The following is a 12,875-nucleotide window of genomic DNA, read 5'->3' as shown; positions in this document are numbered from 1 at the left end:
CACACAGCAGAACCTAAACCCATACCATTATTGCTAAGCAGCAAGACAGGGGCCCATTGCACTCCCACGGGGCCTTTTTAAATGCAATCCATAACCCGGATTTGCCAGGAACCCTTCTTACTCCTCCTACTTGCATGTGACACTGGGCTTAGGATCTGCATAGGAAACACACACACAAGCACACACCTACCTTTGTTGCCTGCAGATGCCTCCTTGGCTGTCCCCAAACGGTATCAAACCAACACCCACGGGAAGCTGTAAGCATAGAGGACATGCCTGCACCCCATTGGACTTACCTGTGTGGGTTAAATCCGGGTTATTTGACAACCTATGGCGGTGATGGTTCTGCTCAGGCAGAGCAGTGCTGATGCTCCTCATAAAGCTGTCGCTGCTGTGAAGGTTCTAGGTGACATCACAAATCCCTATGGTTACATACACAACAAAGCTGGGTTGTTGTTGTTTACACTCTGCAAGGCCTGTGGAAGTGAGTGACATCATAGCACTGTAGTTCTGAGGGTTCAAGATGGATGCAACAATCTCCTGTTGCTTCTATGAAGGCCGTAATAGACGACATCACCAAACAGCTCCATAGTCACATACACAGCAAAGGAGAGATGTTGTTTACACCTAGTGATGTCAGTGGTATTGAGTGACATCACAGCACAGTGCTAAGGCTCCTGGGCCTGGACACAGCAGCGGCTGCAATATCTCAACGGAGAATACGTTTATATCTATGTGTGTGTGTGCGCATATATATATATATATATATATATATATATATATATATATATATTTCTCCGCCGAAATCACTTTTAAACCCATTTCCACCTTTTTTTCCCTTCTCTTCCTCTTACTTTTTTTTCACGTTTTTTTACGTTTTTCTCCTTTTCGCCTCTTTTCTGGGCGTATTATTCTTCTTTTTCTTCTTTTTTTTCGTCTAATGCATACCCCATCAGTGCAGCAATGCTTATTCAATACCGCCAGCAGATGGAGACACTGGGGGATAATTTTCTAAGGATTTATACTGATTTTTCCTGTCTGAATTTGTCGCACAGAAAGTTGCAGGCCAAATATGTGTGACATTTCTGCGACTTTAGCTTCTAGAGCATTTTTACAACATTATACATAGGTGCTGAATACATAAAAAGCGACTGTTCAGCGACAGACAAGTCGCATCGGCTGAAAGTAGGCCAGAATGTCAGTCCATGTTGGAGCAGGTTTAGATACAGTCTAAAGCATAGATCTCAAAGTCTGTGCACAGAATTTAGCAAGGGCCTCGCACCTTCTGATGCATCAGGTAGGTGCACAATAGCATAGCCTAACCCTCTGTACTTTGGTCTATATTGATGCGGGACATAGACAGCCAGCTGATGACCAATCCATTAGTGCAATGGATGGCTGGAAGCATTTGTCTTTGCCTTTGCAATACCACAGAAGCAATGCATGGTCAATGTACAGCAATGACACACCTGTGTGAACAGCCAGGAGACCCCCCCCCCCATGTTATGTTACATAGTTACATAGTTAGTACGGTCGAAAAAAGACATATGTCCATCAAGTTCAACCAGGGAATTAAGGGGTAGGGGTGTGGCGCGATATTGGGGAAGGGATGAGATTTTATATTTCTTCATAAGCATTAATCTTATTTTGTCAATTAGGAACATTCAGCACCCACCCGCTATCAAGGCAGCTGCCTATCATGTCATGCCCTACCTGCACAGGTGTGCTGGCTACTCAAATGATCCAATTAAGGAGGCCATTTAGTCAGCAGCAGCAGAAGTCCTGTGCCTGGACGCTCCAACAGGGGCCAGACACAAGCAGAAGCAGAAGCAGCAGAAGCAGCAGCAGCACCACCTTTTGTTTTTTGGCTGCAGCAGCAGCAAGGCCCACAGGGCTGGCTAGCTGGCTAGCCAGCAAGCAGGTAGCAATGAAAGTAGGAATCTTTCTTTTTAACCCTGTAAGGGGGTGGTGCACTGTACCCGAAGATACTGCCATATCGGGTCAATGCATAGGGCGACGGAAGCAAGCTTCGAAATCGGCCCCCGTTCTCAAAAATCCATTTAATATATGGTCCCCAGATAGGGGACGTATCAGATATTAAACTGATAAGAACAGATACTACACTTGATCTTAGCCAAAAGGCCGAGAAGCGATAACCGTGAAAGGGGCGGGCCCAACAAGGTCCCCTTCATGGGCACTATCACTGCTTGCTGTCAGGGAGGCTGCCAGACAATTTTCCATGCACACTCTGGGCTGGGGGGCAGTCAACCACCAGTACACACAGCAGAACCTAAACCCATACCATTATTGCTAAGCAGCAAGACAGGGGCCCATTGCACTCCCACGGGGCCTTTTTAAATGCAATCCATAACCCGGATTTGCCAGGAACCCTTCTTACTCCTCCTACTTGCATGTGACACTGGGCTTAGGATCTGCATAGGAAACACACACACAAGCACACACCTACCTTTGTTGCCTGCAGATGCCTCCTTGGCTGTCCCCAAACGGTATCAAACCAACACCCACGGGAAGCTGTAAGCATAGAGGACATGCCTGCACCCCATTGGACTTACCTGTGTGGGTTAAATCCGGGTTATTTGACAACCTATGGCGGTGATGGTTCTGCTCAGGCAGAGCAGTGCTGATGCTCCTCATAAAGCTGTCGCTGCTGTGAAGGTTCTAGGTGACATCACAAATCCCTATGGTTACATACACAACAAAGCTGGGTTGTTGTTGTTTACACTCTGCAAGGCCTGTGGAAGTGAGTGACATCATAGCACTGTAGTTCTGAGGGTTCAAGATGGATGCAACAATCTCCTGTTGCTTCTATGAAGGCCGTAATAGACGACATCACCAAACAGCTCCATAGTCACATACACAGCAAAGGAGAGATGTTGTTTACACCTAGTGATGTCAGTGGTATTGAGTGACATCACAGCACAGTGCTAAGGCTCCTGGGCCTGGACACAGCAGCGGCTGCAATATCTCAACGGAGAATACGTTTATATCTATGTGTGTGTGTGCGCATATATATATATATATATATATATATATATATATTTCTCCGCCGAAATCACTTTTAAACCCATTTCCACCTTTTTTTCCCTTCTCTTCCTCTTACTTTTTTTTCACGTTTTTTTACGTTTTTCTCCTTTTCGCCTCTTTTCTGGGCGTATTATTCTTCTTTTTCTTCTTTTTTTTCGTCTAATGCATACCCCATCAGTGCAGCAATGCTTATTCAATACCGCCAGCAGATGGAGACACTGGGGGATAATTTTCTAAGGATTTATACTGATTTTTCCTGTCTGAATTTGTCGCACAGAAAGTTGCAGGCCAAATATGTGTGACATTTCTGCGACTTTAGCTTCTAGAGCATTTTTACAACATTATACATAGGTGCTGAATACATAAAAAGCGACTGTTCAGCGACAGACAAGTCGCATCGGCTGAAAGTAGGCCAGAATGTCAGTCCATGTTGGAGCAGGTTTAGATACAGTCTAAAGCATAGATCTCAAAGTCTGTGCACAGAATTTAGCAAGGGCCTCGCACCTTCTGATGCATCAGGTAGGTGCACAATAGCATAGCCTAACCCTCTGTACTTTGGTCTATATTGATGCGGGACATAGACAGCCAGCTGATGACCAATCCATTAGTGCAATGGATGGCTGGAAGCATTTGTCTTTGCCTTTGCAATACCACAGAAGCAATGCATGGTCAATGTACAGCAATGACACACCTGTGTGAACAGCCAGGAGACCCCCCCCCCATGTTATGTTACATAGTTGCATAGTTAGTACGGTCGAAAAAAGACATATGTCCATCAAGTTCAACCAGGGAATTAAGGGGTAGGGGTGTGGCGCGATATTGGGGAAGGGATGAGATTTTATATTTCTTCATAAGCATTAATCTTATTTTGTCAATTAGGAACATTCAGCACCCACCCGCTATCAAGGCAGCTGCCTATCATGTCATGCCCTACCTGCACAGGTGTGCTGGCTACTCAAATGATCCAATTAAGGAGGCCATTTAGTCAGCAGCAGCAGAAGTCCTGTGCCTGGACGCTCCAACAGGGGCCAGACACAAGCAGAAGCAGAAGCAGCAGAAGCAGCAGCAGCACCACCTTTTGTTTTTTGGCTGCAGCAGCAGCAGCAAGGCCCACAGGGCTGGCTAGCTGGCTAGCCAGCAAGCAGGTAGCAATGAAAGTAGGAATCTTTCTTTTTAACCCTGTAAGGGGGTGGTGCACTGTACCCGAAGATACTGCCATATCGGGTCAATGCATAGGGCGACGGAAGCAAGCTTCGAAATCGGCCCCCGTTCTCAAAAATCCATTTAATATATGGTCCCCAGATAGGGGACGTATCAGATATTAAACTGATAAGAACAGATACTACACTTGATCTTAGCCAAAAGGCCGAGAAGCGATAACCGTGAAAGGGGCGGGCCCAACAAGGTCCCCTTCATGGGCACTATCACTGCTTGCTGTCAGGGAGGCTGCCAGACAATTTTCCATGCACACTCTGGGCTGGGGGGCAGTCAACCACCAGTACACACAGCAGAACCTAAACCCATACCATTATTGCTAAGCAGCAAGACAGGGGCCCATTGCACTCCCACGGGGCCTTTTTAAATGCAATCCATAACCCGGATTTGCCAGGAACCCTTCTTACTCCTCCTACTTGCATGTGACACTGGGCTTAGGATCTGCATAGGAAACACACACACAAGCACACACCTACCTTTGTTGCCTGCAGATGCCTCCTTGGCTGTCCCCAAACGGTATCAAACCAACACCCACGGGAAGCTGTAAGCATAGAGGACATGCCTGCACCCCATTGGACTTACCTGTGTGGGTTAAATCCGGGTTATTTGACAACCTATGGCGGTGATGGTTCTGCTCAGGCAGAGCAGTGCTGATGCTCCTCATAAAGCTGTCGCTGCTGTGAAGGTTCTAGGTGACATCACAAATCCCTATGGTTACATACACAACAAAGCTGGGTTGTTGTTGTTTACACTCTGCAAGGCCTGTGGAAGTGAGTGACATCATAGCACTGTAGTTCTGAGGGTTCAAGATGGATGCAACAATCTCCTGTTGCTTCTATGAAGGCCGTAATAGACGACATCACCAAACAGCTCCATAGTCACATACACAGCAAAGGAGAGATGTTGTTTACACCTAGTGATGTCAGTGGTATTGAGTGACATCACAGCACAGTGCTAAGGCTCCTGGGCCTGGACACAGCAGCGGCTGCAATATCTCAACGGAGAATACGTTTATATCTATGTGTGTGTGTGCGCATATATATATATATATATATATATATATATATATATATATATATTTCTCCGCCGAAATCACTTTTAAACCCATTTCCACCTTTTTTTCCCTTCTCTTCCTCTTACTTTTTTTTCACGTTTTTTTACGTTTTTCTCCTTTTCGCCTCTTTTCTGGGCGTATTATTCTTCTTTTTCTTCTTTTTTTTCGTCTAATGCATACCCCATCAGTGCAGCAATGCTTATTCAATACCGCCAGCAGATGGAGACACTGGGGGATAATTTTCTAAGGATTTATACTGATTTTTCCTGTCTGAATTTGTCGCACAGAAAGTTGCAGGCCAAATATGTGTGACATTTCTGCGACTTTAGCTTCTAGAGCATTTTTACAACATTATACATAGGTGCTGAATACATAAAAAGCGACTGTTCAGCGACAGACAAGTCGCATCGGCTGAAAGTAGGCCAGAATGTCAGTCCATGTTGGAGCAGGTTTAGATACAGTCTAAAGCATAGATCTCAAAGTCTGTGCACAGAATTTAGCAAGGGCCTCGCACCTTCTGATGCATCAGGTAGGTGCACAATAGCATAGCCTAACCCTCTGTACTTTGGTCTATATTGATGCGGGACATAGACAGCCAGCTGATGACCAATCCATTAGTGCAATGGATGGCTGGAAGCATTTGTCTTTGCCTTTGCAATACCACAGAAGCAATGCATGGTCAATGTACAGCAATGACACACCTGTGTGAACAGCCAGGAGACCCCCCCCCCCCCCCCATGTTATGTTACATAGTTACATAGTTAGTACGGTCGAAAAAAGACATATGTCCATCAAGTTCAACCAGGGAATTAAGGGGTAGGGGTGTGGCGCGATATTGGGGAAGGGATGAGATTTTATATTTCTTCATAAGCATTAATCTTATTTTGTCAATTAGGAACATTCAGCACCCACCCGCTATCAAGGCAGCTGCCTATCATGTCATGCCCTACCTGCACAGGTGTGCTGGCTACTCAAATGATCCAATTAAGGAGGCCATTTAGTCAGCAGCAGCAGAAGTCCTGTGCCTGGACGCTCCAACAGGGGCCAGACACAAGCAGAAGCAGAAGCAGCAGAAGCAGCAGCAGCACCACCTTTTGTTTTTTGGCTGCAGCAGCAGCAAGGCCCACAGGGCTGGCTAGCTGGCTAGCCAGCAAGCAGGTAGCAATGAAAGTAGGAATCTTTCTTTTTAACCCTGTAAGGGGGTGGTGCACTGTACCCGAAGATACTGCCATATCGGGTCAATGCATAGGGCGACGGAAGCAAGCTTCGAAATCGGCCCCCGTTCTCAAAAATCCATTTAATATATGGTCCCCAGATAGGGGACGTATCAGATATTAAACTGATAAGAACAGATTTTTTTTTTTTTAAAGCCGAGGAACGTGCTTTCGATTCACCCAAAGTGCAAGAAAAAGTGCAAACGTGTTACACTAAAAAAACGTGCACAAAGGATGCGGTCTATCGCAAGCCCTTCTCCGATAGGAGAGAGGCCCCCCAACAAACCTTACCCTTCGCCTCCGGACCAAAAGGTACCTGCGAGGTTCCAGGTTCGATGTCCCTTTTCGCCGAAGCTACTAGGGGACCACAAATGCTCCCGGCATCCCCCTTGGCGTTAGCCAAGGTATCTGCCCGCAGAGCCGATTACGGTAGGTACCCTGCCAAAGCAGGAGTACCCGGGGTGTTTGCAGGGAGGTGCGGAACCTAATGGCCACACACACCTCCCCTAGACCGCCAGGAGGGACACCCAGAAGGGCTACCGCATCCTGACCAATCCTGTGAACACACAACACGCAAAAAGTGACACAGTGAGACAAAAAAGAAATAAATAAGTGAATGTGTGCAGATATACTGCCCGGACATCCGGCCGGATCTATAAAAATTTCTCTGATCCTAGCCAGAAGGCCGGGAATCAAGAGGTGAGTGCCACAAGGTGAAGAGATTATGGTGCCCGTGCTTCAACTCAGTGAGTCTATTCTCCCAGTGAGTTTCGGCACCTCGGGGTCACCACTCCCCGAGGCACAAAAGTACCTCGGCTCTAGACCCTCTCAGCCTCATGGCGAGACCCGGAGGGAACAGGTCACATCGGGGCAGCCGTCGAGCTGATTCCTCAGAACCAGCCCCGGAAAGCCCTGGTACACCTGCATCCTCCATGCAGCACCCATCCCCACCAGCATGAAAACTGATAAGAACAGATACTACACTTGATCTTAGCCAAAAGGCCGAGAAGCGATAACCGTGAAAGGGGCGGGCCCAACAAGGTCCCCTTCATGGGCACTATCACTGCTTGCTGTCAGGGAGGCTGCCAGACAATTTTCCATGCACACTCTGGGCTGGGGGGCAGTCAACCACCAGTACACACAGCAGAACCTAAACCCATACCATTATTGCTAAGCAGCAAGACAGGGGCCCATTGCACTCCCACGGGGCCTTTTTAAATGCAATCCATAACCCGGATTTGCCAGGAACCCTTCTTACTCCTCCTACTTGCATGTGACACTGGGCTTAGGATCTGCATAGGAAACACACACACAAGCACACACCTACCTTTGTTGCCTGCAGATGCCTCCTTGGCTGTCCCCAAACGGTATCAAACCAACACCCACGGGAAGCTGTAAGCATAGAGGACATGCCTGCACCCCATTGGACTTACCTGTGTGGGTTAAATCCGGGTTATTTGACAACCTATGGCGGTGATGGTTCTGCTCAGGCAGAGCAGTGCTGATGCTCCTCATAAAGCTGTCGCTGCTGTGAAGGTTCTAGGTGACATCACAAATCCCTATGGTTACATACACAACAAAGCTGGGTTGTTGTTGTTTACACTCTGCAAGGCCTGTGGAAGTGAGTGACATCATAGCACTGTAGTTCTGAGGGTTCAAGATGGATGCAACAATCTCCTGTTGCTTCTATGAAGGCCGTAATAGACGACATCACCAAACAGCTCCATAGTCACATACACAGCAAAGGAGAGATGTTGTTTACACCTAGTGATGTCAGTGGTATTGAGTGACATCACAGCACAGTGCTAAGGCTCCTGGGCCTGGACACAGCAGCGGCTGCAATATCTCAACGGAGAATACGTTTATATCTATGTGTGTGTGTGCGCATATATATATATATATATATATATATATATATATATATATATATTTCTCCGCCGAAATCACTTTTAAACCCATTTCCACCTTTTTTTCCCTTCTCTTCCTCTTACTTTTTTTTCACGTTTTTTTACGTTTTTCTCCTTTTCGCCTCTTTTCTGGGCGTATTATTCTTCTTTTTCTTCTTTTTTTTTCGTCTAATGCATACCCCATCAGTGCAGCAATGCTTATTCAATACCGCCAGCAGATGGAGACACTGGGGGATAATTTTCTAAGGATTTATACTGATTTTTCCTGTCTGAATTTGTCGCACAGAAAGTTGCAGGCCAAATATGTGTGACATTTCTGCGACTTTAGCTTCTAGAGCATTTTTACAACATTATACATAGGTGCTGAATACATAAAAAGCGACTGTTCAGCGACAGACAAGTCGCATCGGCTGAAAGTAGGCCAGAATGTCAGTCCATGTTGGAGCAGGTTTAGATACAGTCTAAAGCATAGATCTCAAAGTCTGTGCACAGAATTTAGCAAGGGCCTCGCACCTTCTGATGCATCAGGTAGGTGCACAATAGCATAGCCTAACCCTCTGTACTTTGGTCTATATTGATGCGGGACATAGACAGCCAGCTGATGACCAATCCATTAGTGCAATGGATGGCTGGAAGCATTTGTCTTTGCCTTTGCAATACCACAGAAGCAATGCATGGTCAATGTACAGCAATGACACACCTGTGTGAACAGCCAGGAGACCCCCCCCCCCATGTTATGTTACATAGTTACATAGTTAGTACGGTCGAAAAAAGACATATGTCCATCAAGTTCAACCAGGGAATTAAGGGGTAGGGGTGTGGCGCGATATTGGGGAAGGGATGAGATTTTATATTTCTTCATAAGCATTAATCTTATTTTGTCAATTAGGAACATTCAGCACCCACCCGCTATCAAGGCAGCTGCCTATCATGTCATGCCCTACCTGCACAGGTGTGCTGGCTACTCAAATGATCCAATTAAGGAGGCCATTTAGTCAGCAGCAGCAGAAGTCCTGTGCCTGGACGCTCCAACAGGGGCCAGACACAAGCAGAAGCAGCAGAAGCAGCAGCAGCACCACCTTTTGTTTTTTGGCTGCAGCAGCAGCAAGGCCCACAGGGCTGGCTAGCTGGCTAGCCAGCAAGCAGGTAGCAATGAAAGTAGGAATCTTTCTTTTTAACCCTGTAAGGGGGTGGTGCACTGTACCCGAAGATACTGCCATATCGGGTCAATGCATAGGGCGACGGAAGCAAGCTTCGAAATCGGCCCCCGTTCTCAAAAATCCATTTAATATATGGTCCCCAGATAGGGGACGTATCAGATATTAAACTGATAAGAACAGATACTACACTTGATCTTAGCCAAAAGGCCGAGAAGCGATAACCGTGAAAGGGGCGGGCCCAACAAGGTCCCCTTCATGGGCACTATCACTGCTTGCTGTCAGGGAGGCTGCCAGACAATTTTCCATGCACACTCTGGGCTGGGGGGCAGTCAACCACCAGTACACACAGCAGAACCTAAACCCATACCATTATTGCTAAGCAGCAAGACAGGGGCCCATTGCACTCCCACGGGGCCTTTTTAAATGCAATCCATAACCCGGATTTGCCAGGAACCCTTCTTACTCCTCCTACTTGCATGTGACACTGGGCTTAGGATCTGCATAGGAAACACACACACAAGCACACACCTACCTTTGTTGCCTGCAGATGCCTCCTTGGCTGTCCCCAAACGGTATCAAACCAACACCCACGGGAAGCTGTAAGCATAGAGGACATGCCTGCACCCCATTGGACTTACCTGTGTGGGTTAAATCCGGGTTATTTGACAACCTATGGCGGTGATGGTTCTGCTCAGGCAGAGCAGTGCTGATGCTCCTCATAAAGCTGTCGCTGCTGTGAAGGTTCTAGGTGACATCACAAATCCCTATGGTTACATACACAACAAAGCTGGGTTGTTGTTGTTTACACTCTGCAAGGCCTGTGGAAGTGAGTGACATCATAGCACTGTAGTTCTGAGGGTTCAAGATGGATGCAACAATCTCCTGTTGCTTCTATGAAGGCCGTAATAGACGACATCACCAAACAGCTCCATAGTCACATACACAGCAAAGGAGAGATGTTGTTTACACCTAGTGATGTCAGTGGTATTGAGTGACATCACAGCACAGTGCTAAGGCTCCTGGGCCTGGACACAGCAGCGGCTGCAATATCTCAACGGAGAATACGTTTATATCTATGTGTGTGTGTGCGCATATATATATATATATATATATATATATATATATATATATATTTCTCCGCCGAAATCACTTTTAAACCCATTTCCACCTATTTTTTCCCTTCTCTTCCTCTTACTTTTTTTTCACGTTTTTTTACGTTTTTCTCCTTTTCGCCTCTTTTCTGGGCGTATTATTCTTCTTTTTCTTCTTTTTTTTCGTCTAATGCATACCCCATCAGTGCAGCAATGCTTATTCAATACCGCCAGCAGATGGAGACACTGGGGGATAATTTTCTAAGGATTTATACTGATTTTTCCTGTCTGAATTTGTCGCACAGAAAGTTGCAGGCCAAATATGTGTGACATTTCTGCGACTTTAGCTTCTAGAGCATTTTTACAACATTATACATAGGTGCTGAATACATAAAAAGCGACTGTTCAGCGACAGACAAGTCGCATCGGCTGAAAGTAGGCCAGAATGTCAGTCCATGTTGGAGCAGGTTTAGATACAGTCTAAAGCATAGATCTCAAAGTCTGTGCACAGAATTTAGCAAGGGCCTCGCACCTTCTGATGCATCAGGTAGGTGCACAATAGCATAGCCTAACCCTCTGTACTTTGGTCTATATTGATGCGGGACATAGACAGCCAGCTGATGACCAATCCATTAGTGCAATGGATGGCTGGAAGCATTTGTCTTTGCCTTTGCAATACCACAGAAGCAATGCATGGTCAATGTACAGCAATGACACACCTGTGTGAACAGCCAGGAGACCCCCCCCCCCCCCCATGTTATGTTACATAGTTACATAGTTAGTACGGTCGAAAAAAGACATATGTCCATCAAGTTCAACCAGGGAATTAAGGGGTAGGGGTGTGGCGCGATATTGGGGAAGGGATGAGATTTTATATTTCTTCATAAGCATTAATCTTATTTTGTCAATTAGGAACATTCAGCACCCACCCGCTATCAAGGCAGCTGCCTATCATGTCATGCCCTACCTGCACAGGTGTGCTGGCTACTCAAATGATCCAATTAAGGAGGCCATTTAGTCAGCAGCAGCAGAAGTCCTGTGCCTGGACGCTCCAACAGGGGCCAGACACAAGCAGAAGCAGAAGCAGCAGAAGCAGCAGCAGCACCACCTTTTGTTTTTTGGCTGCAGCAGCAGCAAGGCCCACAGGGCTGGCTAGCTGGCTAGCCAGCAAGCAGGTAGCAATGAAAGTAGGAATCTTTCTTTTTAACCCTGTAAGGGGGTGGTGCACTGTACCCGAAGATACTGCCATATCGGGTCAATGCATAGGGCGACGGAAGCAAGCTTCGAAATCGGCCCCCGTTCTCAAAAATCCATTTAATATATGGTCCCCAGATAGGGGACGTATCAGATATTAAACTGATAAGAACAGATACTACACTTGATCTTAGCCAAAAGGCCGAGAAGCGATAACCGTGAAAGGGGCGGGCCCAACAAGGTCCCCTTCATGGGCACTATCACTGCTTGCTGTCAGGGAGGCTGCCAGACAATTTTCCATGCACACTCTGGGCTGGGGGGCAGTCAACCACCAGTACACACAGCAGAACCTAAACCCATACCATTATTGCTAAGCAGCAAGACAGGGGCCCATTGCACTCCCACGGGGCCTTTTTAAATGCAATCCATAACCCGGATTTGCCAGGAACCCTTCTTACTCCTCCTACTTGCATGTGACACTGGGCTTAGGATCTGCATAGGAAACACACACACAAGCACACACCTACCTTTGTTGCCTGCAGATGCCTCCTTGGCTGTCCCCAAACGGTATCAAACCAACACCCACGGGAAGCTGTAAGCATAGAGGACATGCCTGCACCCCATTGGACTTACCTGTGTGGGTTAAATCCGGGTTATTTGACAACCTATGGCGGTGATGGTTCTGCTCAGGCAGAGCAGTGCTGATGCTCCTCATAAAGCTGTCGCTGCTGTGAAGGTTCTAGGTGACATCACAAATCCCTATGGTTACATACACAACAAAGCTGGGTTGTTGTTGTTTACACTCTGCAAGGCCTGTGGAAGTGAGTGACATCATAGCACTGTAGTTCTGAGGGTTCAAGATGGATGCAACAATCTCCTGTTGCTTCTATGAAGGCCGTAATAGACGACATCACCAAACAGCTCCATAGTCACATACACAGCAAAGGAGAGATGTTGTTTACACCTAGTGATGTCAGTGGTATTGAGTGACATCA

At 46.7% G+C, this 12,875-nt stretch overlaps 4 non-coding genes and 2 pseudogenes across 4 annotated transcripts; all 6 read right to left on the bottom strand.

Moving 5' to 3' along the window:
• Positions 1–1,963: 1,963 nt before the first annotated feature.
• On the bottom strand, positions 1,964–2,154 carry LOC130313607 (U2 spliceosomal RNA). The gene has a single exon (XR_008861505.1). It is a non-coding gene; the product is annotated as a U2 spliceosomal RNA (small nuclear RNA).
• Positions 2,155–4,232: 2,078 nt separating this feature from the next.
• Positions 4,233–4,423, bottom strand: LOC130313605 (U2 spliceosomal RNA). The gene has a single exon (XR_008861504.1). It is a non-coding gene; the product is annotated as a U2 spliceosomal RNA (small nuclear RNA).
• Positions 4,424–6,514: 2,091 nt separating this feature from the next.
• Positions 6,515–6,689, bottom strand: LOC130313677 (U2 spliceosomal RNA; annotated as a pseudogene).
• Positions 6,690–7,382: 693 nt separating this feature from the next.
• Positions 7,383–7,542, bottom strand: LOC130313695 (U2 spliceosomal RNA; annotated as a pseudogene).
• A 2,081-nt stretch (positions 7,543–9,623) lies between these two features.
• LOC130313604 (U2 spliceosomal RNA) lies at positions 9,624–9,814 on the bottom strand. The gene has a single exon (XR_008861503.1). It is a non-coding gene; the product is annotated as a U2 spliceosomal RNA (small nuclear RNA).
• A 2,089-nt stretch (positions 9,815–11,903) lies between these two features.
• On the bottom strand, positions 11,904–12,094 carry LOC130313603 (U2 spliceosomal RNA). Its single transcript, XR_008861502.1, has one exon. It is a non-coding gene; the product is annotated as a U2 spliceosomal RNA (small nuclear RNA).
• Between the last annotated feature and the right edge of the window lie 781 nt (positions 12,095–12,875).

The sequence above is a fragment of the Hyla sarda genome, unplaced genomic scaffold, assembly GCF_029499605.1.
Source record: "Hyla sarda isolate aHylSar1 unplaced genomic scaffold, aHylSar1.hap1 scaffold_178, whole genome shotgun sequence".
Classification (NCBI taxonomy): Eukaryota; Metazoa; Chordata; class Amphibia; order Anura; family Hylidae; genus Hyla; species Hyla sarda.
This window is presented reverse-complemented; position numbering and strand designations above follow the sequence as displayed.